Source organism: Anas platyrhynchos, chromosome 8, assembly GCF_047663525.1.
Source record: "Anas platyrhynchos isolate ZD024472 breed Pekin duck chromosome 8, IASCAAS_PekinDuck_T2T, whole genome shotgun sequence".
Lineage (NCBI taxonomy): Eukaryota > Metazoa > Chordata > Aves > Anseriformes > Anatidae > Anas > Anas platyrhynchos.
The window spans coordinates 19,343,981-19,369,194 of NC_092594.1; the positions used below are offsets into that span (position 1 = coordinate 19,343,981).

A 25,214-nucleotide genomic window follows, 5' to 3' on the forward strand; every position below is an offset into this window, starting at 1 on the left:
CTGCTGAGGATGACAGAACTTGTTATATAGACTCCTATCCACTGCCAGTTTAATTAACTAGTGGTCCCAGAAAGCCCTTATAGAACAACTGATTCATTTTTTTTATCCGATTTGGTATTGTCATCGCTGTCCTGTTGGCACTCAGGCTGTTGCTCAGCCAGCTCTTGGATGGTGAAAGCTAGACCTTGCTCCTTTTCCCAAGCCTGATTTTATCCCATAGGCTTTTAGACTAGAGATGCAGATTTAGAGAGCAGAAACCCTCACTGTCTGTAGCTGCGTGGGGAGTGTGTGGCTGCAGCTGGAACAGCCTTCGAGTATGAATGGCACAGGGCAAGAAAAACATGCTCAGCGTTGTTTCATTGCCTTGGCTTACTGTCTTTGCTCCACACCTGACCCGAGGACACATGTGAGAGCAATACAAGATGTTCAGCCACTTGTCATGTCGTGTCTTTTCCTTGCCTCTGGCCTGAACCGAGGTCTTTCGGTTGCTAGTTCTTGTGGTTTTACTGGTGGCCCTCCTGGTGATACATGTCATGTCGACGCCCTGTGTTGTAGGAGCATGTGACAAAGAGAATCACAGCCCTGATTGCAATAAAATTTAATTTCCCCTGCCTCCACAAAAATGTGTATGTGAAAAGACACAGCTGAGCCCTCAGGGCTAGATGTAAGAAGGCAGGGGGAAGATCTCCCAGGGTGTGGGGATTTAAGAGGTTGCTGGTGTGGGGATGTGGGCTTTGGGGTCACTGGTTCTGGGTTCCCTGAGGCTGCTGCAATGGGGGGTGCTGGGGTGAATCGGGGCTTGAAGAGAATTAAAGCTGGCTCTGAGGAAAATGACCTGAACCCTCCAACTTGACACAAGGTTGGGTTTTGTGTTGTCTGTGCCAAGGACGTGAAATTTGTAATGGCAAGCAGGGTGAGGGCAAACAGCTTTTAAACCCAGGGCAGGTCCTCCCTGTTCCCAACCCCCTAGCTTCCCCAGCCCTCTTCTCACTCCCTGTTCCATTGACCAAGCACAGAGCCCACCCTTAACCCTCATCACCTAGCCAGCTGGGTACATCCACCTCTGCCCTGTCTGCAGCCTCAGAAACACCAAAGGCATCCTGGAGAGGGCGGGGGTCTTCCGGGACTGTTGGTGGCTGGCGGGATGGTGTTGCTTTGCTTGAAAACACAGAAGGGGTCATTAAGTCAACAAATTTGGCTTCCTGCACGGCTGAGAGTGCCCCAGAAACTTAATGGGCTGCTCTTTTGGGCAATAGCTTGTGCTCAATATTTATAGAGAAATGGTGCTTTGAAAAGATCCCATTTTTTAGCCTCTCCTGCTGTTCTCTAGCTAGGGCTGAGCCTTACCGTTAATAAGGGAAATGCAGACATCTCTTCACAGTAAAGGCAAAAAAAATAAATATATAAACCCCCTTTGCTTTCCTTCCCATCTTGTCAGGAGCACCCTGCTGCTCCCCTGTGCTTTCTTCCTATTGCACAAAGAGCGGATTCTCTCTCTCTGTTGTGCTTCTCACTAGAGGAATGGCTGCTGAGCGTGTCCATGCTGCCATACTGTATCCTGAAGTTGGCTTTTAACAGCAGACAAAGGAAAGTGCAGCAGTTTGGGAGAAAACGGAGAGTCTGGAGGACCTGGGGTTAGTCTCTGTTATGCTTTGGATTTACTGTGCAGCCTTGGAAAAGTCACTTGTATGCATCTGCTCTCAGCCTGTAAGCATAGCCTCTGTCCGCACCAGTGTGATCTGCTGGACTTTTTTAGTACTGCACAGTAGTCATGTGTCACTCCTAACCATATTCCATCCACGGAGGAAAATATGCGGGTGCTGAAACAAGGGGCACTTTGAAACTGCAGCTTGGACGTTTGTGTCGCTCAGGTGCTTTCAGAAATATGACCTGCAGTTTATGGTGCAGGCTGAAATATTGCAAAAGGCTATTTTGAGCCTTGCTAGCTTTAATTGAGATCCAGGCTCCTACCAGTCCTCGTGAAATGAGCCTGACACCCTCCTCTGTGTTGTTCTAGTGAAAATGGGTTTCTTAAGCTTTCTGGCTGCACTTTGGATAAGCGTTTCTGTTTGGAGGTGTGTGTAATGCCTGTCACCAAAAGGATGGGGGTCCTGGCTCCGGAGGGTTTGTTGGGTGTGTTATAATTCTGCTTTCAGTTTTGGCTTTGGAAAATCACCAGCAGTGTTAGGATCTCCAGTGAGAGATGGTGGCTGAGAACTTGGAAGGACACTCGGTGGTTCACCCAGGGGAGAATCCATTGCCCAAGCCCCCTCCTGTCTGTGGGGGCTATTAGGAGATCAATTTATTCTTGAAGCCTGCAGGTTTATGAACGCTGTCTCTTTTCTTCAGCTGAGTTAAAAGGAACTGTTTCCATTTGATTTCCTTGGGGACTGAAGCTGGCTGTCTCTGTTCCTCAGCTCAGGGCCATGGCAGTGGGGAGAAGAGGGAAGGGGAAAAGCCGGGAGTGTGCAGCAAGGGTCTTGGCTTGTGCTGGACTAGGAAAACCTGCCTTGTGGCAAGGATGGGGAGCAAGCTGTGGGATTGCTCCCCCAGAAAAACGTGCAGTGCTGCAGCTGTGGCTTCCTGCCAGGAGGATCAGCCCCATCAGTGCTCCTGTTGCAGCATCCCTGGTGTGGTGGGTGGGTGAGGACACGGTTTGGCTCTGAGGCTGAGCTGCTTGACTTTGGAGGCTGCGGGGAAGGGGCAGCTTTCCCTGGGCTGGTGCAACATGCAGAAGACTGGCATTTCTGAGGCCTCTGAATGTCACCAGTGTGTTGAAGATGGCACTGGGCTTCTGGCTGGCAGATGCTATCAGCCGTCTGTGTAAGAAAGCCTACAGTATCTGAGAGCTTGCAGAGCTCCCTGCAGAACTGATACCAGAGAAAACATCTTGGTTTCTCTTACTGTTTTTTCCCCTTATTCTTTATTCAGGATGATTCAAATGCTCCTGGGACCTCCGAGGCTTCCTGGTCATTCTGTAGCTGCTGGATTTGTTTTCACCTTGCAAAATGGATTGAAGTGCTTTTCACCAGAACTCCTCGCCCTTCTGCACGGGGATCGAAGAGCTACGCTCCTTGGTTTGTGTGACAGAATGACCGCAGGTGCTGTAAGAAAGCAGGAAATCATCTTTGTAAAGCTGTCCAGAAAGCCTTGAATTCAGGTACAAGCCTCATGTTTATAGGAACATAAAAGGAACCATGGAAACTAAATATAGGTCGGAGCACCCGCAAGTAGAAAAAGAATCAGGGATTGAAAAGTTACCCAGATTTCTCTGCCTTTGGGTTTGCTCTGCTGGTTTCAGACTCGTTTGGGGTCCTAGGCTCTGTAGGAGTCTTTGGGATCCATGTAAAGAAGGAATTTCTGGGGAAAGCAGCTGACAAAAGATCTCATTTAAATCCTGGCTTTGCTTTGGTCCTTGGGCTTATCGTTGAGGGCTTGTTCCACCAGGGTCCCATGCTGTTCGGTCCTAAGTGAGCTGCTGCTGGTTGTGGTGTTCCTGTTGAGCCCCAGGAGAGGTCAGATACCCGGAGAGGATTTGAGAGCTTTACATGTGTTGTTGACCTGGACCCTTACACTTTGCTCCCTCCTGTTCCCTTATCTAGAGGATTATCCCACGGAGTGCTTCGTGCCCTCCTGGGCTCTTAGCAGAGATTCAGCTCCTCTGCAGTCCCCAGCTTCATCACAGGAAGCTTCTTCACCTCGCTGCTGCCAGCATGCTTTTGGCGACCCTGAGTGTCCCGTCAGCTGTTACAGGCCATTAAAGGATTTGTTTCTCGGCGTATGAAAAGGCTTAATTCAATTCTCATTCTCTCCTGGCATTCCTCAGAGGTGAGTGCGTCCCCTCGGCACGAATCCTCCGATGCCGCTAATTGACTTGAAAGTAGCTCATGTCTCCTTGGAAATGTCACCCAGCCCTTTTCAAGTGCAATTCCAGGCAATCAGGATCAATATGTTGCTTTAGCTAAGGGTATTAGCACATGACTGACAGCCCTGCGACATTAGCTTATTCATATGGACTTCCAGATGCTCATTTTTCTTCGCTGCCTCAGCTGCAATCCCAGTAAGAGGGGACAGAGCTTGGAGTGGAGCCATTACCTGGGCTGTGTTTGTTCACAGCACGATGGTGGGTACGGTGCTGGCTCTTGCACACCTGCCCTAAACCTACACAGTGTTCCCATCCCTCTCCTTCCTGGTGAGATCAAACCGTGCTGCCCCATCCACTTGTTCCTTGTGTCATGGCCTTGAGATGTTTCCGAGCGGCAGGGGCTGAGTTTTCAGCCTGTGTTAATCAGCGTGGTGCTTTGTTTGATACGAGACAAGGTGTTGGTGTATTTTTGCTGTACCTTTGCACAGAGAATATTGTCAGTGCAATTATCCCTCCTCAGATCTCTATCCCTTTGTGCTCCTCTTGAGGCTTGGGTCCACAGCTGAAGATTTCTCTTGCTTCCCTTGTTGTGTGGTGATGGTCCTGTGGTCCTGGCGTTATTTTGAGCCAACGTTTGGGTTTCTGATTTCTGTCTTTCAGCAAGTACCCATTGTTCCCCTTTGTCTCAAAAATGTCTGCGAATTTGTCTTCCCAGCAGCTTTGTGAGGAAGGGGAGTGCTGCTCTCTCTGCTTAGAGGTAGGTGGTGAAAGCAGCGGTAAAAGGAATTGAGAGGAGCTTACAAAAGAACTCGAGGCAGTGCTTCTGTGAGTGAATTCAATATGGGCCCAAGTGCCCTCTGCTCTTCTTGCCCTCTTTAACGAGGCTGGCACAGCTAATGTCATTGCACTGCTCCTCTCTGGGGACAGCTCGCACCCCTTCTGTACCCAGCCATGCCTCTTTGCTTGGGAGGGAGAGGGAACCTTATCCCCTGGTTCAGGAAACCCTGACCCAGGGAACATAGCAGCAATATTCAGAAGCAGGTTAAAGAATATTTCAGGTTTTTCAAAGGAAGAAACTGAGATGCTGGGAAGCCAAGTGCCATGTCCTAAGTGAGACGGTGTTTCTCAGAAGCGATTCCTCCGAGTGCCTGCCTCGCGGCTGTTGGTACTCCCAGCTCTCGAGAAGAGCTGCTCCCTGGCATCAGAGCAGGTTGGCGCCGCAAGGAAGAAACCTGAAGTTAGCTCCCAAGTGGCAAATATTAACAGATGTGGGAACGAGGTGTGCTGTGCTGGAGGACTGGGAAAACTTGGAGGGGCTTCTGTGCCATGCTGTGACTTTGAGCATCTCCCTTGCAGGGCTGGTGAAGGCACGCGGTGTATTGCAGTCTGGGGCTCGAAGCTGCTGCAGAGCCAGAGGTGGGGAATCTGTGTCAGGGAGCTTCTGAGAACATGTTCCCAAAAGACACATCAAGAGATAAACAAGCAAGACTGGAAAACTACTTTTAATCTGTGATGCTGCCTGGATACCTGCAGATGTCTCGCTGAATGCTGTGCCCTTTGAAATTCGTCAGGGTAGTCAGGAAGGGGTTAACATGTTTGCCCTGTGAAACAGCCAGAACGAGTGCATCCGAAACTCTGGCAATCAGAGGCAAGCAACAATTATTAACGCCTCGGCATTTAATGTGGCAGATCGCTTCCGCCCCCAGTTACATCGTGTGTTCAATTCCAGAGCACTCGGAGTTGTCAGTCAGCAGGTCCATAGATCATGGCGACCTTAGCATCATGTCAAGGGGCTTCACTCCATCAGGGATAATGAACATCTCCCACCGGTTTCTTCCCATCATTCATTTGAGATCCAGAAGTTCATCATGCAAATGACAAACAATGTTAATTTTCTGCAAATAATTCCTCCAGATGTCCGTGGGACTCCAGCGCTCCTCGCCCAGAACAGTAAAATATGTTTGTCTTCCTCCCTATAATTCATCACTAGGCCTGCAAATCTCCACGAACTCTCTATAAACAAAGCAGGAGGCAGAGCACAGAGCCTGATAGTTCGCTGCAGTGCAGACGTGCCTCGTGCTCTCTCAGCAATGCACGTGGGAGAAGGAGTGGAGAGGTGGAAGAGGTCAAGAAGTTTCTTCTCAGCTGAGTTGACTTTGTGCTCAGCCTTGCAAATGTACGCGTGATGGTCTGAGCCAAGCCTCACACAAATGCGAGTCAACGTGAGAGGAGAAACTCGAATATTTCTGGACTTAAAACGACTGGCCTTCAGGAACAGCTGGATCTCCAGTGAAACCTGCTGCGAGCCTTATCTGCGTCACTAGGAGACTTGCCATCGGATGGCGAGGCTTTGCCGTGGCTCTGTATTGAGCTGCTCTCGGATGGGTAGTGAGGCAAATAGGCAGAGCTTGCTTGGTTTCTCCAAGCATCTCTCCAGCTCCCTGAGCTCCAGATCCAGCCAAAAATATATGAAGAGCTGAAATCCAGGGTGGTTTGGGCTACAGAGCATAAGAAAGAGTTTTGGCTTGGACAAGTACGAAGATGACGCAGAAATTAGTTCCAGCAAGTACATCTGGAACAGGGCAGACCCATGATGAAGCAGCCAACAAAACAGTTGTTTGGTTTTTTTGTTTTTTTTTGTTTTTTTTTTTACTCACAAGATGTCAGCGGGCAGGTAGGACAAAAATACCAAGAGGATGGTGCAAATCCAGATCCAAAGCTCAGGAGATGCTGTATGCGCCCAGATTTGCCACTCCTGCCCCTACTCCTGCCAGCCATTAAATGGCATGGACCCGCTCCCTCCCCTGCTGTCCTTCTCACTCTGGAAGGGTTTTTAAAGGTCCCTCTAAGCGGCAGCTGCTGTGTGGCTTTTTGTTTTTTGTTTTTCTTTTTTTTTTTTTTTTATGATGAGCTGGAAATTAATTTCCTTTTTGCTGGCATTGGACTATCTGTTCCCACGTCGCAGTGCAGAATGAGCTCGTAACTCTCTTGACTGCCTCATGGCTGAGTTATGGGGTCTTCTGTAGTGCAGCCCAAAGGGTTTAATTTAAGTACGGGTGTCTTGAAGAAAGCAGAGAAGTGACAACTACCTAGTGCTTTTGCAGTCCATACACTTGGAAACTTTTACTACTCCTGGACTGAAAGGGCTCTTGTTTTAAATTAAAATTAGGATTTCTTGTCCTTCCCACAGCAGTGCTAGGAACAGGTTTTCCCCCTATTTCCTTTTTGCTTGTTGGGAGATGTAACCACGTCTTCAGCTTTCCGTCTTCCCTTGCCAACAGTCTCCTACAGATTTCCAGTTGCTGTTGTCTGTCTCCTTTGGACTGTCTCCAGTTGTTCATATGGTCTTGGAGCTCAGCATCCCAAGCAGGACATTATGCTCCAGCTGAGACCTGAGCAGCGCAGAAGACGTGCGAGGATAATCCAGACCACTTACGCGTGACATCTTCGTCTGCTTTGATCTTGGTTGCCCTTGGCATGATCTTGAACTTGTTTTGGGGCAAGTGGGGTGAAGTGCTTTGGTTACTGTCTGGGCCACCTGTTGGTGGCACCTCATTGCCACACATGGGCACTAATAAGACCATCTGCTGCAGGAACCCGTGCCTCGCATCAGGGATGCTCGGGTGAGCTAATAGGAACGGACAAAAGACACAGCCTGCTTGCGGGGCCCGATGGTCATTAACCCCTCTGTGGATGTTCTCCATGTAGGCTACTTCGTGAGACTGTTTGCAGGGCGCTTTAATAGGCGTGCAATGCCTATTAATATGCAACCTGTGTTGAGTCACACCTTAGCTGATTCGCCTTAGCTTTCCCAGCTGTCTGCTTGCTGACAGATTGGTGCAGTGTGGGCAGCTTGTCTGGCAAGTCTAGAGGCTGGAAGAGCAACCAGTAACTTGGATTTAACCCTTCTTGCTAAATGCATTGCTGTCTCTCACCTCCCTGAGGCTAGGACTAACAGAATTGGCAAGTGATCCCTTATCCTTGCTTTCTTATCTCTTATATACCTTATCTTTTGCCTTCTGCAGGCTCCATGCTGTCAGCTCTATGCTTCCCGATGGCCTTTGGCTCTTCACAAACAGCAGAGGCTAACTGCAGGTCCAGGACTTCCTCAAAATCTGTCCTGGCCTGGCTGTGGGTGGCAAGAGTTGCTGGCAAGCTCTGCCTGGATGGTCCCCCAGACCTGCAGGACTTGGGGCCAGGCCCTGGATGTGACACCAGGGGCTTTGCTGCCTCTTTGGTGTTCTTTCTGTATGGGGGAAATTAGTGGAGTTGTGTCCGCTGGAGCACTCGTCTACTCCACAGAGAAGTGGAGGAGCCATGGGGGAAGAAACAAACTCCTCATCTCATCCTTAGCTCTGTCTTTTTGTGCTTTCTACTTACAGCTATCATAACTACCAGATTTCTTTTTTTTTTTTTTTTTTTTTTTCTCGCAGCCCTTCTTTGCTCCCCTTATTGAGCAATAGCATCTTAACAGCACTCTCCTATGGCTTTGTCCCTAATGTGACAGCATCTAATCCTGCATCGTTTGTTCAGCTGAGTGGGTCACTGGTTTTACTGCTTGCGTGAAGGACAGGGTAAAGATCCAAATGCAGTTCAGGGGTTGGGCTGTCTTGGGCTCTTCTGAGAGGAGGACTTTATTTTTACCAGCTTTGGCATGCCTTGACTTTGGGGTGTGGAAAGCAAAAGTGAGCTGTGTGGCTGTGGAACAGGATGGCAGAAACAGTCATAAGCAGGACAGGACTTGATCCTGGCTTGCCTGGCTAACCCAGCTGGAGCCAGTAATGAGGGCAGGTTCAGCTGATTGTCTGTCTAAAGACAGAATGAGATGCTCAAGTTGTCCTCCTTCTGTTCAGGAGTGGGCCTAAACTAGAGAAAGGTCTTCAGGTTTTGCCAGAACCCTATACCATCTTAGCAGTAAGGATGGAAATGCATTTTTACTGCGATGCATCAGTGTAACTCCTCAGGAGATGCTTAAGTACAAGATGTGCTTTTGATTTAGCTTCTGTCTAAGTGAAAATGACCTAAGAGAACCTGTGAAAAACCTAATGTTACCAAGGAGTTCAGCCCCAAACGTGGAAGTAAATCAGTATAACCCTCTTGGTTTGCCTTTACCAGTCTGCCAGGCAGTCATCTATTTCTGTCTTGGCTTAGACTCTGCAGTCCAAACCCTGACACGTTCTGTGGGACAGCCTCCCTCTCAACCTCAGCCTTGTCTCCTGCAGTCAGGTGATTAGATGAGACTCTCTTTCATTTAAGTACTTTTTTATCTTTCTCATCTGTGGAGGGAAGCCAGCACATGTCATCTTTAAAGGCAAGGAAAATGGAACCAGCATTTTGTATTCCAGAAATCTCATTATTTTTCAACTAATATGCTGATTTTGGATGCCGGGGTTTGGCAGAGACACTGAGGGTCATTGCTGAACAAAGCAGAAGCGGGTCCATCCTGGAGAAGCCTGCATGGGTAAAATATGCAATTTCTATACCAGCGGAAAATGCGATTCTCCGGGTCATGTCAGAGCGAGGCACTGTGGGTAGCTTCCCTCTGACTCAGGCTTGACGCTAGATTTCACAAGAGGAAAAAGTGTGTTTAAGAAGTTACTTGATACTGATCTGTCCAGAGTGTTTTTCCCAGGCTGGATTTAGGGAGGGATTATCTCAGATTTTCATTTAGTTCTGAAATCCTGGGTATTGGTTTTATAAATTAAACCCCCTTCACAGCAGGTCGCTTGTTCTGTATTGTTGTTTTAGTTTGATGCATAGGGAGGAATTTAAATTTTCTGAAAGGACGGGGCTTGCTCCTTGCTGGGGTAAAGCAACATAGTTCAAATATTTAAAGGCAGATGCATCAATCCTGGCAGCTGAGGATCTGGCTTACTTTGATTAAAATCTGATCAAGATTACTCAGCCTTACCAAGGGACTTGGATTACCATTCTATAAAAAGAAGAGTAGGAGAGGAGAGGACATTAAATATAAAAATAATCCAATGAAGGACGTGAAGCTAAACTCACTGCAAATTGAACAATAATGAAAACATCCTACTGAAACAGGTGGAGGGCAGCAGTGCTGATGGGCAAACGCGAGGCTTGAAGTTAAAAATATTGCTCTTGGGTTTCTCATGGCCATGGCCTAGTCTTTTAAAGGTAGATTTATTTTTTTATTTTTTTATTTTTTCAGAAGAGAGCCTTGCTCATTAGAAAATCCCCAGGGGAGCATTGCAGGAGATATGGGTGACAAATCCTTTGGAAAAATCCTTGCCTCTGCTTCCTCAGGGGACCCAGGATGGTGCCAAATCTCACTCACAAAGAGGTGATTGAAGCTGGGGAACAAAAAAAAAATCAACTCTTACAGGTATGAAACTGTGAAATGAGCATTGTCTTCATGGTTTCTTATAGTGGTTGAACTTCTCTCCCCTTCCAGTGTTCTTTTTCCTGGTCCTTTGTTACTTTTTAAATGTGAAGTTTATTTAAAGACTTGTTATGCCGTGTGATTATGCTTGATGGGCAGTGACTGATGGGGAGGCTACACCAAGCCCTTTGCTGGCTGGGTGGTCAGCAGAGGTGACCTTTTTCATGAGTCTGTCAAACCGTTCAGCACATGTCTAGCTTTCCTAAGATTTCTTATCCGTATGTCCCCTAGCATCAATAAAATCTGGTCATGCTTCTGCTCCTGTCAAGCAGTGGTGTAGCTGTTAATAGGGCAGACACACTTGGGTCCTAAGCTAGAGGGCTTTCTGAAGCCCCCAAACCCATTTATCTCTTCTCTTGATGGAGTATGCTGGCTGGCTTGGATGGGAAGCACCTCCCTTGCTGATCTCCAAGAAAGACATGGAAGATCTTCAGCAGGGGTTGCAGGACTTGTGACTTGAGTATCCTTTTGGATCCAAGACAAGCAGAGGAGAACAAGGTGCACAGTGAGCTGGCTGTTCCGGGAGGCTGTCTGGGGTAACTGGAAGATGCTTTGATGTCAGAGAGCTCTGGGAGCCTGGAGAGCAAGGCTGAGCAGCCTTAAAAACACTGGTGACTTAAACTGATGCAGCTAAGTATGCCAGAGGAAAGGCGAGGGGGTTGTTCTGGGACCTCCTGGGCAATTATATACATGGATGGTCAGTGATATCGCCTGAGTGCACCGACAGCTATGCCAGTCTCCCAGTTTTCTTCAGTCGGAGTTAGGGTCAGACGAGGATAAGGTTGTGTTTTAATAAGTATTTGTTAGGGACGTGCTTTCCCTTCCCCCCGCCCCCATAAAACTGTTTATTTTCCTTGCAGTAACACGTGCGTCGTTCAGCTTCTGCTGTTCCATGTGTCGTGCTCTGTTACTCCGGCTCACTCACAGCCGCAGAGCAAGGGGAATGCTGCCAAGGCTTTTTCTGGGAGTTTGCTCTGGCCGTGCTACTTCCCTGGGAGTGCTCAGCTGATGTGTTTTGTTTGCAGGGGGAAAAAAAAAATGCTCAAATGTCAGTGTCTGAACTGACCGTCAAGAGACCAAGGCAAGGACCAGCTGCTCCTCTCTCTGTCTCTGCGAGCAGGTGCCTGCATACATATAGCCACAGTAAGTTTTGGGCAATGACTTTTTGAGCAAGAGAAGTTGCAAGAAGGTCGCATTTACTGCCTAGCTGTCTTTTCAAAGATGAGACTTTGCTTAAGGCAGCCCTAGGGTAAAGATGCTTCCTGCCCACCTGCCTCAAATCCTTTTACCAGGTGCAAAAATCAGGCCTCCAAGTGGCTGTGATACCTTGTGGGAGGGCACTCCTCTCTCAGCCCCAGATACAGCTGTATCTTCACTTGGGCTGGGTGTGAAATGGTGTTTAAAACATTGTTAATTGAGACATACTGGTGAACACGTTTTTAAAACACCTGCTTTCTTGTTGGAGACATGATTTTACTTACCCAGACTAAAGTGCTGCAGGGAAGGTGGAGGCGCAGTGCTCTCTGCGGCTGCTGAGGCCGTTCATTTGCTAGCGTGGCTTTGGATTTCTGATGACTCAGAAGGGAACTCGGCTTCCTCTCAGCTATTTGCAGATCTGAAGATCTGTTGTACTGTGCTTGTGAACCGGGACTCAGAGCATAGTGCAGGGGTGGGACCGAAAGCACTCTGTCTCAAAATGTGTAAGAGCAAATAGCTGATGGTTCCCGAGTGTCAGGTTTGTGTGGGGTACTGACAGGCAAGTCCTGGCAAAACAATAAAGTGGGTGCCAAATATATGGGGTTCTTGCTGTTTGCCTTGGCTTCTTTCAGGCTGGGATGGGTGGGGAGGGATTATGGATTTCAAGCCTCTTGTTGAACCCTTTGAAGTAGATGAGGAATGAGATGAATGTTGTGCAAATCCGCTGACTCCAGGAGCAGGCGCTTTACTACTGTGGGAGCTGGCAATACTGAATATCTTATTCTTTCTGATTTATAATTTCTTCCTGATCTGGAGTACTTTACCAAATATCTTCATACACAAAGCCTGTTGAATACATGATGGGAAAGCTCCTTTTCTTCTGGGACACGTGCAAGGCTTCTCTACCAGATAACAGCAGCTGCAGAGCTCCTGACCACCATTACAGGCCAAAAGTACACAGGCACAGGACTGGTAAGCACTGGTCGCTAGTTTGTGTTGATCCATGGCCTGCACCTATGCTCGTAGCACCCTTTGCAGAGCCTGCATACCCACTGGAGGTATTTAACCTCAGTAACCTCAGCTCTAGGTGCAGTAGGTCTCTTTGTGCCATGTTCTGAGCTCCTGGGCTATGCTCAATGCACTGTCCTATCTGGGCTTTCTCTTTCTGAGCTCTCAAAGAGTCGGACAGGACAGCTGCCCAAACCCAGTTGTAACACCCTTACTTCTTATCTTGAGGTTGCTTTTCTGAGAAAACAGGGTTAATGAGTTCTGGCTCCCTCTTGCCCACCTTTAATAACTTTCCAGCCTGATGACTGATTCCAGCTCTGCGTGCCAGAGATCTTAAAGATAATGAGTTCCTACTGGCTTGATATAAATAGATGGCAGGGGAAGACTTTATCTTTGCCCCCCTCTGACAAGAGAGTTCATTCCTTATCAGTCCAAGAGCATCTGTGTGAGGTGGAACAAGAAAGAGATGTTATGAATGCCTATGGGGAAGACTGCTCTCCAAGCTGGTATCCTGCTACCTCTTGGAGAATCCACCCGTGCTGTGTAACTTCAGGGATGGCAACGCTGGCTCTGCCTCCCACTGAGCACTGTGTGAGCCTTTCTGCTGCTCGCTTTCACCACAGGCTCTCATCAGAGGCTGGACACTGCAGTGTGCATGCTGTTCCTGGCCGGAGTCGGGGCAGAGAGCTTGGGGGCAGCAGCCTGGCATGGGAGCAAAGAGCTGCAGCCTGTTGCCCGTGGGAGGGGGCTCTTCTAGCTTATGGTCTGTTGGCTGGGGAGGCAGCTTTCCCCTGCAGCAGCAATTGCCTTCCCTGGGCTGTTCTTTCTAGCATGGTCCTCTGGCTCATCACCCATCTCTTTGCTTTCTGCAAGAAAGCTGTTTAATCAAAGATGTATTAAAATCTGTACACTCTGGTGTCAACAGCCTAGCTTCAGGCGGAATTTTAACTATTTTCTGTCCACAACATGTGATGGATTTCATTGCCAAGGGGTTGGAGGCAGGGAAGCAAAGGTATTTTAATTACATCTGATTGCAGCATTTTGCAGGCTTGCCCTGTCAGTTGTCTTGCCACAGCACTGTTTAGAGTCCACTTTGAGCAGCACAGGCATATTAGCTGGGCGTTTACTGATCACAGAGGAAAACAGTAATATTTCAATCCTGACATCACTTGAGGCTGTATCTTTTCTCTCTGCCTTTGTGGCATCAGTTTCCTCCTCATTAGAGGCCTTAGTCCTTCTGTATCGTGTCACTTAGAAGCAGTAAAACCGAATTCAGCCTATTGCAAGGGCATCATATCTAGGCAGAGCAGGGGTACTTTGCTTTTAGGAGAACCTGCCTTACTTCAACAGAAATGTCCCTGTGAGCCCCTTTCCCACCCCCTTGGCTCCTGTATTGGTTTCACGGCTGGTCAGCCTCAGGGGGCTTCTCTTTTTCTCAGTCAAGCAGGAGTGCTCCTCCTCACGAGGAAAGGTTGAAACGCTGTCTCCAACAGGACTATTTGGGGGATGAAGGCGGCAATGAAAAGAAGAAGTTGCTCTCTGTGCTGAAACACCCAAATTGGACCCCCGGGGGCTGGATCAGTGCGTCGAGCAGGTCAAGTTGCGCGGAGGGACAGGCAGGAGCACTGCAGGTGCAATAAAGCACATCTTCAGAAGTGCCTGCTCACCAAAGGAGAGCAACTCCAGCTGTGTGTTTGTGAAATGAGAGTAACTACTGCATCTTTATGTGGCGTTCGGTGCATTGTCACTAGTGCTCAGGGCTAGCAGTATCTGCAATTCTGCCTGGATGTTTTCTGGAGCGTTCAGCAGGTAGCAGCTCCCAGTGCCCATACTCTGACCTGCCTTTTCGGAGTGTTTAGCATGCTGAAGGCAGAAGCTGTTCGAATCTAACCCAGGGTTTGGAGAAAGGAAAGTCTGAAGAGGAGGAGGGCAGAGTTAAGGTCAATTTTGTGTGACTGTTAGTATGCATTTCCATTCTTGCCAAAGCTCTTGCTTCTGATTTAAGAGGAACCCTAATCCTCAATATCCACAATTTTTCAGTGTTGGAACGTGTTTGTGTTAACAACTCTCATCCGCGTTTCCTCTTCTAATGGATATAACCCCAGCTTGCAGATTACAGAAGTGTTTTGTTTGTGATTCCTAGATGCTTGATGCATTGTTTTCCTACAACACAGGGCAAACTCTATTCCTTCCTTCTGGCCTGGGCTGTAATGATGGATTAAGTAGGTAAGTAATAGAGTGGTAATGAGATAACCACTGACATCGAGCATTAACGCGGGAATAAATGAAGTTACCATCCAGAACTAATGGCCTGAACTATCACTGGGTTGTAATTAATGAATGTGGTGTCTGAGATTTACAAGGGTATTTTAGGATGCAGCTTGCATGCAGCTTTGGTTTTTATGGCTTGGTTGGAGAGAAATCAATTAACGCCATGAACTTAATGAATGGGCTGAAGATGTTCTCTGTCAGATTGTAGTGCCCCTTTTGTGGAAGAGGCAAGACTGGTGCATGTGGAGTGCCCTCCTTTTCCTTACTCCAGGGCAGTGGAAGAAGATGGGATACTGTGGTCTCTGACTCCCTGGACTCTGTAGTGCATGGTGGAGTTGTTGCAATCTCAGAGGTCTTGTTTCTTCCTCTGTTTTATTAGTGCAGAGCAGCAGGAGTCTTCGTGGAAGCAGAGCATCTGAGGTGAACCCATACAGCAGGCTGACAAGACGTTAGCAGTAAGGATGGCCTGGGAGGGGGATTCTCCAGACAGGACCTCTGACTAGAGCAATGCCAAATCGCCCAATTTTAACCCACAAGGGTAGAACATCTAATTCCTTCTTCCAGCCTTTTCCTTGCCACTCTTGGTTCTGCCTTGTGCATGTTAGAGGGACACAGAAGGCAGAGCCTGGGTGTCCCGAGTGGCCTGCCGTGTGCCCCAATGACTGGCAGCACCTGCTGTGTGAGCATCCTGGCGTCCCAAACACACACCTGTAGTGCGCCCATGCTCAGGAGGCCTCAAAAGGGAGAGCTATTCCTCCCTGCCCGCCTAGCTTGCTATGTGTGCGACCCTGCCAAACGCTTTGGAGATGTGTGAGTAACACTTCTGAGGTGGTTGCTAGGCTCTTACAGAAAACACAGAAGAGCAGTCAAAATTCTTCACGTTAATTGGTAGGAATAACCCAGCCATCTCTGCTAACTGTTGCTTCCCTCTTCTTTCCATGGCAACCCTCTCTACAGCAGCCCAGGTGCTCGTAGTTGGATGTACTGGGATTTCTGAGCCCTCTGTCTTCCCAATCACCCCTTGGAGCACAGAGGGAACATCTGTACTTTTAAAGTGTGGGCACCGTGTCATGCATCAAATGGCTTTCTTTTGTGTGACCATATTCCTTTTCCTATGCTCTGGGACAGAAGGCTTTGGAAACATGCATGAATTGAATCCTTGCATTTCTTTGGTGGAAAGAGCTGCTCCCTGTTTTGTAACAGGGAGAGAAAGGTGCTGACAAAGTACCGTGTGTTTCTTGTGCTTTCCATGGCCTGGGCTGTCAGAGCCTTCTGAGAGCTGGGGGAAGGAAAGGGGCTGGTGAGCAAAGGGAAGGAAGATATCTCTCTCCTGCAGAGCCCATGTGAGACACTGCTACACTGCTGGGAAGTTTCCTTCAGGAAGGTGCCTCTCTAAAGCATCTCTGTGCGTATTTGAGCACCGTTTTCTCTTTTGGGCCCCGTTTTACAGGCACTTTTAATGATTCCAGGGGGAAAATGAGAGACAGATGGCCAGTGACAAACCCAGTTCAAAGCTGCCCAAACCTGGGGAAGGGTGCTGCTCCGGGGAAGGGTGCTGTTTGAGCTGCAAGCATTGCTTTGCCTTGGTGCAGGCTCAGCGGCTCCCTTCCAGGCTGAACAGGAGGAAGAACATTCCACCTGCTGGATCAGTGCAAGCCAAACCCCAGACTGAACAAAGACTGGATGAATGGTTCATGGATTTACATATTCAGGGCTACGCAGCTCCCCTTCCCCCAGCCTTGGGAAGTTTATTGCCCTCAACAAAGTACACAGTGTGGCTGTCATTGCGGAGGAGCCCAGGCAGGTCGTTATGTGACGAGGGAAAATTACCCAGACTGTTCTCCAGAAGGCAAGTGAGCAAAAATTTTCCTCCGACTGGTTCAGGACAAAGTTAATGTAGGAAAGCCACTAAAATTAATGCTGGTAAACAAGGATAAAAACCAGCAGGGTTGTAACAAAATTTGGACCAGATTGGGTTTCCCAGCTGTCGTGCTGCTCGCTGTCTTAAAGGCAGCAGGCAGAGGGAGAGGGCGAGGCACACTCAGAAAGCTCTTGTTGATGGGGGCTGTGAGGTTGGGGACACCTGGGTTCTGGTGGCACTGGCTCCTTGGTCCAGCACTTTGGACCCCCTGTCTATTTTTGGGAAGCAATGACTATTTTTTTGTCTGATGGTCCTTTCATCTCATATTTTATTCATGCAGTGGTTATCTGCTTTCTTCCAGAGTCTGCCCTCAAAATCCAGGCCCTGCTCCAGGATGCTGGGAACCTGCCTGCCTGTGCTTGATGGCAGTAGCTGCTTAGTGCAAGCACGCAAGAGACCATGGCTCAGGCTCTTGGGGCAGTGGCTCACTCCAAGCAGCCGATGCTCACAGTTCAGTTAGAAAAGGTGCAAAGGAGCATAGCCACCCCCCCATCTCTGTTTTGTTTGCTTCTGAGAATGAGAGAGTGCTCAGGCTGGCAGAGCAAGTGGTGCTGGGTACATGGGTCCCATAGGGAGGAAAGCTCAGGTTTGTTTCCTTGTCCAGGTGGTAGGTATGAGCTAAATAGGGCCCAGAGCATCACAGGGAGAATATACCAGCACAAGGTCTGTGTGTTGCTTCTTCCTTTTAAATAGCATGCTGCAGGGCTGGAGAAAGCTAACACAAGCCAGTCACCTTCACCAAAACTCCTGGCACCAGATATTCAGCTGGCTTGATGCTTTTGAACAGGTTGACTCCAATATAACCAACCCAAATTTTCTAGCCCCAGAAACACAGTAATGGCAAGCTGTGCTTGCCCAGACTTAAACAATTTTGATGATCTGGTCCTGGATGGCTGTACGGTTGGGTTCTGGTGGAGCCTCCGTGTAGCAGCTCATGGAGTGAAGCGAGGCTTCTGAGATGAAGTGCTGTGCTAGGTGTCTCCAACCAGTGTGGGGAACTAGAACGGGATGCCTGAAGTCATCAACATCAAGGAGATGAGTGAAAGTCTGGGCAGGTCAAGGCTGATGTTGAAATGAAGAGCAGCGTTGAGGGAGGCCCAGTGCACAAATCTTCCTCTGGAGCCCTCATCCCTGGGGAAATCCTCAGGCTGCGTGTGTGGGGAGACCTCAGCTCCCTTTCAGAGGTGCTACAGACAGAATGGACAGAGCTGGACAGCTTTCTTCCTGTTTGTCATGAGAAATCATCAAACAATCAGGGTGACAAAAATATTTTTGTGGAAGTGACTATGCGAAATATTTTTTCATTTTGATTATTTGAAAACCAAAACTGTTCGTGGATTTTAAAATTCATGTCCCCTCCGGGTTGCTTTGCTTTGTTTCGTTTCTTATTCCTTCTCCCTTATTCCTTAGAGGGAGCCATCCAAACCTACACAGTGCATTCATTTTTTGAGGAAATGCAATGTGATCGTTTTCCAGTCTAACCTAGGCTGAAAATGCTTCTGGTGTTTTGTTTGTCTGAGAAATTTAAAAAGGCTCGGATGGAGCAGAATCCCGGCTGGTTCGGGGGGAGCTTTCTTGTTTCTGAAGAACCACTTGGGGGGTGGTGCGAAGGAGTGGTTTCAAAAGCTTTTTATCAGAAAAAGGAATTGTTGGTAGACTTTGTCAGGAAGATTTGGGCTCCAGCCATTCTTCTGTTAGAGCTGCTTGCGTGGTGCTGAGCTCTGGATGTCTGCTGCATGGTGGAGCTGGGCCACCTCTCACCAGGCCCTCCCCCTGCAGCCCTTGCTGTGCAGGCTGGTTGGGGGTGATGCCATCTTTGCCTTGGCTGTGCTTTGCACCAAAAGCCCTCCACAGGAGTGAGGACACGTGGGTGCAGAGCTGTGTCTTTGCCACAGCAGGGACCTGCTGCTATTGCAGCAAGGGGCCCAGGTCCCACCACACTGTTGCAGTCTGCTCAAGCTCCTGACCACCACCAAGCACCCCTTTCTGAGGCTTCCCAATGCCCAGAGAGGTAGAAACCATCACAAAGTCCCTTAGAGAATCTCTTTGGCCTCCGATTTCCCCACCTGTAGAACAAGCACGGTTAAGGGGTGTGCTCTCGGAGGCACGGCGCACAGCTGTACATGTCCACGAGGAGCTGCGGAAGGCAAGCAGGTGAGGGCTGAAGTCAGAAGAGCTGGTCTGTCACATCCCTGGGGCTCTCCTGGATTTTGGGGGCTGTTCTTGTCACCCCAGTGGTAGCTCAATCAAGGTGAAGCACAGAGGCAGGACTGTGCTGGAGAGAGAGACACGGGTGTGCAGATGCATCCCATGGGACAGGAGCGGTGACAAGTGTCCGCGTGTCTGGAAACCCAGCAAGAAAGGGGCTGGATGGAGGACACCACCTACTCCTGCTGCTGCTGGCTCTGCGAGCTGCCAGCTCTGCTGTTCGGCGCTGGCCAAACGTAGCTGCTCATCCCCAGTCCCTGCCGTCTCCGTGCCCCACATGCTGCTCCTCCTATAAATAGCCCGCTGGGAAGCGGAGCACGGAGCCACCGCAGATGGCCCCCAGTTCCACGTGCAGTCATGTGTGAGATCCCAGAAAGGGGCTGTCAATTCCTCGCCTCGAGCCACCCATGAAACCTCATTAAAAATGGTGTCCGCTCCCTTCACTCCCACTGCCCCCCTCCCTTCCCACTTCAGCGTGCCGGCGTTGAAGCACCCTTATTAAACGTGCACTTCCAAGCAAGGAGCGCTGACTTCCCCTTAATTGAGGCATAATAATTAGAGCATTAACACATTAGGAGGGTGAGACAGCATGTTTAGCTTTTGTGATTAATTATCTGAGGATTGTAATAAGTTGTTAAGACATTAATTACTCTGGCATGTTTATTGCTCTTTATTGCAGAACAGACACTTCAGAGCAGCAAGTGCTGGTGTGTCTGGGAAGGCGGCGAGGAGGGGGCTGGCCGCAGGAGACCACCTACCCACCCTCAAACAAAATGAGCTGCTGCTGGGGGATGTGGCCTGGGTGGACCTTGGTGGCCAGAAATAGCTCCTGCATCTCCAGGAGGCCGCAGATGGATAGAAAGGGTACGTGAGGCTCTTAGGGTGATGTGGGAAGTATTTACCAATGTTTTCCTCTGGGTTTTTCTCCTCTTTTGCATGAAGTGTTTTCTTCTTGGTGGTTGGAGCTCCCCCACATTTGGATCTTCTGGTTTTCCAAGTCCCATCTGCGTGGCTTGTTCTCTGCCTGGAGGTGAGGAGGAAGGCTGTGTTTCAGACAGGCTGGAATTCAGGAGTTCAGAGTCAGCAGTGGTCAAGAAATGAGCCAGGGCCCCAGCAGCCTCATTCTCTCCTCTAATGGTTGAATTTTCTGCTGGGAAACAGGGAGGTAGATTAGGGAAGGCTGTTGCAGTGGTGGCAGAGCAGATTGGGCTGCTGTAGCCTGCTCGTTAGACAGCAAGCTGTTCTCCAGCCCCGGGTCAGCTCCGAGCTGCTCGATTGGACTGGGTCTGATGGCAAAGGTCACAGAGGATGGGTGGGTGTTACGTGCTGCTGAAACTCTGACTGAGAGAAAGGGCAGCCAGATCAGCAACAGCACAGCAAACAGAATGACGTGATGGGCCCGTTCCCAGCCTTCTGCTTTCCCCACAAAATTCATGGTGTCAGATGCTCCCTGCCCAGTTCTTTGGGCTGGGAATAACACAGGAGACCTGATGGGAGATCAGGAACAGCCCCAGCCACTGGCTTAGGAAAATAAATTTGGGAGGAAAAGATGAAAGACGAGAATAGGGTGGGAAAGCTGTGGGTTTTCTGTGTTTGGTATAGGTTTCCTTGGGGATTCCCTCTCTGACAATTCTTGCTTGCAGGTTGTGTCCTCGTGACATAGCAACGTGTGCTTGTGTCCTGGGGCAGCAGCCAAGGGACTGGGAGGGGTCTTCCTCTGTTGCTTCTTTTTAGAGTTAAAACATGGTGATCCTGCCCAGCCTGCCTTCCCCAGGGACTGACTGGGGGCCTGCTTCACCGTGGCCTCCCCCGACTTGAGCTGGTATCACTGTCACTCAGCTGTCTTGGTGGCTGGGGAGCTGAGGCTACAGCCCAGGCTGAATCCCTTCCCTGGGATCCATCTCGTGCCAGCCGAGCGTTAGCTGCTGCCTTCAGCTCCTTGGAGCCTGCGCCTGCCTCTCGCTAGCCTGGCCTGAATTTGGCATTCACTGTCAGGTGTCTGATTTCTGCCTGCAGAATGTGCAAAGTGTCAGCCTGGCATTTCCTCTTCGGCTCCTAGGGACAAAGCGGGTCACGACTTAACGTGTTTTATCATTAAAAAGATAATTTCCTCTGGATGTGTGCAATAAGACAATGGTGCTGACCTGTGATCCTGGCATTGCACAGCATTAATGATTTCCCTTTGCAGGTAATCAGCAGCAAATGTACACATTTTGGGGGAGATCTGATTTTTTTTTTTTTTCCTTTTAAGACTGCTGTCTTCCTAGGCCAGACTTAATTAGCAGACCTCATTATTTCCTCAAATGTAACTTGATTTCCATTGAATGAGAATTGTTCAGTGGATGGGGAGCAGCAGAGCGGTGCTGCAATATTCATATTGTTTTAATTGCAACATTAACATTTCATGCAGCTCTTGGCATATTTTCAGGTGCGGCCCTTTAGCTCAATGCAATACTGTGAAAGGTTGGATCAGAACAATTAGGATACAGCGACTGGATTTCTGGATTTTATTTTTTTTCTTTTGTAAGAAACACAAGCCTAGATTCAATTGCTGTCACTCCTTTTGTTTGGCAGAACAGGGAGTCAAGCACCCCTGAAGTAAATGGAATAAAGGATGCGCTGTGGCACGTGCTTACCTTCTCTCTTTGCTGAGCTGAAGCCCTGCAGGTATGTAGGATATGTTATCCACCGGGCTGACAGCACCTCCTGGGACTTGACCTCACCAGGTAAATCAGACAATTCCCCAAAATGGGTCTGGCCAGCTGGGCTGTGCTCACATGGTGAAGGGAAGATGGCTGTTTTCCATTACCAGGGCTTTTGGCTGCCTTGAGGCTGGAAGTGGTAATGACTGGGTCTGTGCAGGTCCTAAACGAGCCCATGGACTGCCCGCTCTGCCCCTATACAGCTTGTGGGGCCACTTCTCCTGCACGGGGGTCAGTGGATGGGGCTGCGCTCAGCCTTGCCAGCTCCGTGACCTTTGCCTGGCCGCGTGCCGTGCTGGCCGCTAATTGTTCCCACCCCAGGGAGCAGCGGTCAGCAATGGGAATTCCTGTCAAGAATGACTCCAGCTTCCACCCTGAAACAGCCTAATTAGGGTCCCCTAATTGGGGCACTGAAGGGAGCACTGTGCTCGCGCTGAGGCTGGGCAGGGTCTGGTGTGGAGCAGGAGCTGGTGGGCAGGGGGACAGGCTGGAGTGCTGCGATTCAGCAGCCCGCTAATGATGTGCAAGTGGTACTGCTGCGAGCTCCCCAGGCTCCTCCTCTGCCTCGGGCTGCGTTCCTGGCACTTGCTGGCAGCAGCCTGCGATGAAACATCTTGCTGGAGGCTGAAGGCTCTGTCCATGTGGCTGTGGGGGGATCAGGAAGGGGGGAGAACTGCTCAGTGCATCAGTGCTCCTCCTCGGAGCTGGGGATGTCTCTTCTCTTTCAGGGAGTGTCTGGACATGTCTGTATGGACTCCTGATGTGTGCAACACGGGGGGGGTCAGGCCAGTGGTGTTAATGCAGTGGGGCCTCAGCTTGGTCACTGGAAGAAAGGTGAGAAAAAAGCACACGGCCCACTTACAGAGGCTTGTCAAAGGCTAACGTGCCTTCCTGGCTGGCTCTCATGTCAGACAAACAGGTCTAAATCCTTCTCCCACTTGTACTGAGTGCGGTGGGATCCATGAGCTCGTATCTCCTATGGCTCCATGGCTTGGGTTTAAGATTCTCTGGTGTCTAGTAAGCTGCTTGTGCTGAATGGAGCATCTGCCCTTCCTGGGATATTTATAACGGCTTGCTCTCCCACGCAGAATGTCTGGTGTCTAATAATGGATGATACACTACGGTTTTGAAGGTACTAATAATTTCCATCCTCTGTTTGACAGTCTGTTCCCCTGAAATTTATAGACTCTGCCTGTCTCCGAGACCTCTGTCTCTCTGTCAGGACAGGTTGAAATCTGTTCTCGGTGCCAGGAGTTCCTGGGGAGTGGGCAGGGGGCAGGCTGATGTGGCAGGACTGCGTATGCTCCGCATCCCATAGGAACTCAGGCTAAAAATGTGCCCGGCTCTGCTTCCTGCCACCCTGGGGGGTGGTAGTGGCTCTGGTTTCCCAATTGTGAGTTTTAGGAAGGCAAGTGGGCTGTGTGGGAGCAAGGCAAACCTCCAGGAGACACGGGCTGCCATGCTGCGGGCTGTTCATGAGCCGCACTTGGTGTTCCCACTGCCGGAGGGGCCCGTGAGCAGCAGAGCACGGGCTCTGCGGGAACAGCCCCTGAGGACGACAAACGAGCGAGCGTGGAGCTGCTGGCCGGCGTGAAGAATTGCCTGGCTGAAAGATAATGAATGCCGCGGCAGGAGACAGAGCATTTCTCTGGGGCCATTCATCCCCTTTATCACCCCACTAACAAGCCCCAGAGCGGCTGGCACGGAGCAGCACCATCCCTCACCGTGCTGGCGGCTGGGTGCCGGCGGTCAGGAGCACCGCACGTGGCTCTGCAGGGAGCCGCGGACCTCACCCCAAATAGCAGCCCCTGGCACGGCTGTCAGCAGGAGCAGCCACACGCTGTGCTGGCAGGGAGGATGGTCCCTCCTTTGGGACCCCTGTGGTGCCACCAGAGAGATGCAGGTGTCAAAGCCCAGCACCCAGCTCTTTAAAGCACTTCTGGGCAGCGAGGACGCTGCAATACCCTTTGGAGGATTGCTCTGTCCCAGCTCCCAGCTTGTCTGAGACTTACAGGGTTATTTATACAGCCCGACAGGAGTTTGGGGCTGCTGGCTAGGAGGTAAGTCAGTTCTGCTTCACTTGCAGCTTGTGCACGAGCCTCGTGAGAGGAGGAGAGGGCAGGAGTGATGCGCTCTTCCTAAGAGCTAATAAAAGCTAATTCCTCCCTTTGCTCCGAGACGGTGGGAAGCATTAGTGGCTGGCTGAGTGCCTCCCGCGCTGCGGCAGCGTGCTGGGTGCCTCCTTCCTCCCGGCTGGGAGCAAAGCCTGTCCCCCCGCCGAGGGGAAGGCAGCTCAGCAAGAGCCGCGTGGTCTGCGGCTGCGTGAGCGGGCACCCGTGGCGCTGCCTGTAGCTGGCAGCCCTCCTGCCAAGGTAAACTAGCCAAATAACCCAGACAGGTGGCCAAGGGAGTGCAGGCGGTGGCCCCGTGGGCAATTTCCCAGTTGTGAGTGAGCTCCTCTACCTCTGCTGCAGGGTTTGGGGTGGGAAAAGCACTGTTCCTGACCCCGCTGGTGTATGAGAGGGCACGTGGGCATGCAGCAGGGCTGGTTACCAGCAATTGGAAGGTCTCTTTTTTTCTTTTCCCTCCTGCCTCCATATCCTTAGTTTCTCCTTTCCTTCCCAGTGTAAGGTGCATTTTTTTATTATTATTTTTTTTTGTTCCTTGATAAACATCCAGTGCCTCAGCAGGCAGGGCTGGGGGAAGATGAGGAAGAGGAGAAAGGAAAGCAAACACAAGGCTGTGAGGCACTGTGCTTGGGTGTCCTCAGCAGTGCTGGTGGCCTGGGGGGGGCACAAAGGAGGAGAAGAGCTGCGAAGCCTTGCAGGTGGAGGGTGCAGGGAGCACCGTGATGGGCGATTCGGTTGTTCCAGCAAGGGCAGAAACAGCAGGGCAGCAGCAAAGAGGAGGCTGAGGAGCTGTGTGGTCCTTAGTCCCAGCTCTGACTTGTTAAGGGTGCTGGATAGGGCAGGTTGTCTTTCGTGGCCCTTCAGGGAGGGCTGCGTTTACAGGGGGGCTCCCTCATGGCAGGGGGGGACGTTCCTGCTTGAGCTCTTCCAGCTCCCCATATGGGAAGAGTTGGCTTACAGGCTGCAAACATCTGGCTCTTAAAACATCTGGCTCTTTCTTTTTTTTGCCAGCACCGTTAAACGTCGAGCTGAAGGGAAGTGCAATCCATCACCTTCCTCGTGGGCTGCCACTCAGCCAAGAGGAACAGAGATCAGCCTTCAATCACACGGGGGCTGGGGCTGAAGGAAACCTTCTGGAGAACACAGTGGAGAAATATTTTCATTAGCAGAGGAGGACCTGACAGAGATGAAGTGTCCCTTCACCTCGCCTGCCGGACCTCTGCCCTGCCCGGCGCTAACAGGACGAGCAAACACGGTCCCAGCAGCTTGTGCCAGCTGCCAAATTTTAAGGGCTGGCTGCATCCAGATGTGTGAAACAGCCCCCACACGGAGAACAAGGCTTTTATAGCCTGGGGGATGGCTTTGTTTTTCTCCTGCCTTTCTACAAGTGAACGGGTGCCCTCGCACAGGCCAGTAAAAGTTGTCCTTGGGTGATAAGGTCCGGGAGCGCAGGAGGTATCGGGGGCTCTGCCTCCTGCAGCGTGTTTGCAAATGTAACAGGACTGCC

At 50.2% G+C, this 25,214-nt stretch overlaps 1 long non-coding RNA gene across 1 annotated transcript; it reads left to right on the plus strand.

Annotated features, from left to right (window-relative positions):
* Nucleotides 1-2,822: 2,822 nt before the first annotated feature.
* On the plus strand, nucleotides 2,823-25,191 carry LOC119717658 (uncharacterized). The gene is made up of 4 exons (XR_005267651.2): nucleotides 2,823-10,214; nucleotides 11,297-11,414; nucleotides 19,556-19,740; nucleotides 21,451-25,191. It is a non-coding gene; the product is annotated as an uncharacterized lncRNA (long non-coding RNA).
* The last annotated feature ends 23 nt before the right edge of the window (nucleotides 25,192-25,214 follow it).